Genomic DNA, 2500 nt, shown 5'->3' with positions numbered 1-2500 from the left:
TTAGGGTTTAGGGTTTAGGGTTTAGGGTTTAGGGTTTAGGGTTTAGGGTTTAGGGTTTAGGGTTTAGGGTTTAGGGTTTAGGGTTTAGGGTTTAGGGTTTAGGGTTTAGGGTTTAGGGTTTAGGGTTTAGGGTTTAGGGTTTAGGGTTTAGGGTTTAGGGTTTAGGGTTTAGGGTTTAGGGTTTAGGGTTTAGGGTTTAGGGTTTAGGGTTTAGGGTTTAGGGTTTAGGGTTTAGGGTTTAGGGTTTAGGGTTTAGGGTTTAGGGTTTAGGGTTTAGGGTTTAGGGTTTAGGGTTTAGGGTTTAGGGTTTAGGGTTTAGGGTTTAGGGTTTAGGGTTTAGGGTTTAGGGTTTAGGGTTTAGGGTTTAGGGTTTAGGGTTTAGGGTTTAGGGTTTAGGGTTTAGGGTTTAGGGTTTAGGGTTTAGGGTTTAGGGTTTAGGGTTTAGGGTTTAGGGTTTAGGGTTTAGGGTTTAGGGTTTAGGGTTTAGGGTTTAGGGTTTAGGGTTTAGGGTTTAGGGTTTAGGGTTTAGGGTTTAGGGTTTAGGGTTTAGGGTTTAGGGTTTAGGGTTTAGGGTTTAGGGTTTAGGGTTTAGGGTTTAGGGTTTAGGGTTTAGGGTTTAGGGTTTAGGGTTTAGGGTTTAGGGTTTAGGGTTTAGGGTTTAGGGTTTAGGGTTTAGGGTTTAGGGTTTAGGGTTTAGGGTTTAGGGTTTAGGGTTTAGGGTTTAGGGTTTAGGGTTTAGGGTTTAGGGTTTAGGGTTTAGGGTTTAGGGTTTAGGGTTTAGGGTTTAGGGTTTAGGGTTTAGGGTTTAGGGTTTAGGGTTTAGGGTTTAGGGTTTAGGGTTTAGGGTTTAGGGTTTAGGGTTTAGGGTTTAGGGTTTAGGGTTTAGGGTTTAGGGTTTAGGGTTTAGGGTTTAGGGTTTAGGGTTTAGGGTTTAGGGTTTAGGGTTTAGGGTTTAGGGTTTAGGGTTTAGGGTTTAGGGTTTAGGGTTTAGGGTTTAGGGTTTAGGGTTTAGGGTTTAGGGTTTAGGGTTTAGGGTTTAGGGTTTAGGGTTTAGGGTTTAGGGTTTAGGGTTTAGGGTTTAGGGTTTAGGGTTTAGGGTTTAGGGTTTAGGGTTTAGGGTTTAGGGTTTAGGGTTTAGGGTTTAGGGTTTAGGGTTTAGGGTTTAGGGTTTAGGGTTTAGGGTTTAGGGTTTAGGGTTTAGGGTTTAGGGTTTAGGGTTTAGGGTTTAGGGTTTAGGGTTTAGGGTTTAGGGTTTAGGGTTTAGGGTTTAGGGTTTAGGGTTTAGGGTTTAGGGTTTAGGGTTTAGGGTTTAGGGTTTAGGGTTTAGGGTTTAGGGTTTAGGGTTTAGGGTTTAGGGTTTAGGGTTTAGGGTTTAGGGTTTAGGGTTTAGGGTTTAGGGTTTAGGGTTTAGGGTTTAGGGTTTAGGGTTTAGGGTTTAGGGTTTAGGGTTTAGGGTTTAGGGTTTAGGGTTTAGGGTTTAGGGTTTAGGGTTTAGGGTTTAGGGTTTAGGGTTTAGGGTTTAGGGTTTAGGGTTTAGGGTTTAGGGTTTAGGGTTTAGGGTTTAGGGTTTAGGGTTTAGGGTTTAGGGTTTAGGGTTTAGGGTTTAGGGTTTAGGGTTTAGGGTTTAGGGTTTAGGGTTTAGGGTTTAGGGTTTAGGGTTTAGGGTTTAGGGTTTAGGGTTTAGGGTTTAGGGTTTAGGGTTTAGGGTTTAGGGTTTAGGGTTTAGGGTTTAGGGTTTAGGGTTTAGGGTTTAGGGTTTAGGGTTTAGGGTTTAGGGTTTAGGGTTTAGGGTTTAGGGTTTAGGGTTTAGGGTTTAGGGTTTAGGGTTTAGGGTTTAGGGTTTAGGGTTTAGGGTTTAGGGTTTAGGGTTTAGGGTTTAGGGTTTAGGGTTTAGGGTTTAGGGTTTAGGGTTTAGGGTTTAGGGTTTAGGGTTTAGGGTTTAGGGTTTAGGGTTTAGGGTTTAGGGTTTAGGGTTTAGGGTTTAGGGTTTAGGGTTTAGGGTTTAGGGTTTAGGGTTTAGGGTTTAGGGTTTAGGGTTTAGGGTTTAGGGTTTAGGGTTTAGGGTTTAGGGTTTAGGGTTTAGGGTTTAGGGTTTAGGGTTTAGGGTTTAGGGTTTAGGGTTTAGGGTTTAGGGTTTAGGGTTTAGGGTTTAGGGTTTAGGGTTTAGGGTTTAGGGTTTAGGGTTTAGGGTTTAGGGTTTAGGGTTTAGGGTTTAGGGTTTAGGGTTTAGGGTTTAGGGTTTAGGGTTTAGGGTTTAGGGTTTAGGGTTTAGGGTTTAGGGTTTAGGGTTTAGGGTTTAGGGTTTAGGGTTTAGGGTTTAGGGTTTAGGGTTTAGGGTTTAGGGTTTAGGGTTTAGGGTTTAGGGTTTAGGGTTTAGGGTTTAGGGTTTAGGGTTTAGGGTTTAGGGTTTAGGGTTTAGGGTTTAGGGTTTAGGGTTTAGGGTTTAGGGTTTAGGGTTTAGGGTTTAGGGTTTAGGGTTTAGGGTTTAGGGTTTAGGGTT

This window comes from Carex rostrata, chromosome 10 (genome assembly GCF_964058835.1).
Source record: "Carex rostrata chromosome 10, lpCarRost1.2, whole genome shotgun sequence".
Taxonomy (NCBI): domain Eukaryota; kingdom Viridiplantae; phylum Streptophyta; class Magnoliopsida; order Poales; family Cyperaceae; genus Carex; species Carex rostrata.
Note: the sequence above shows the minus strand (reverse complement) of the source record.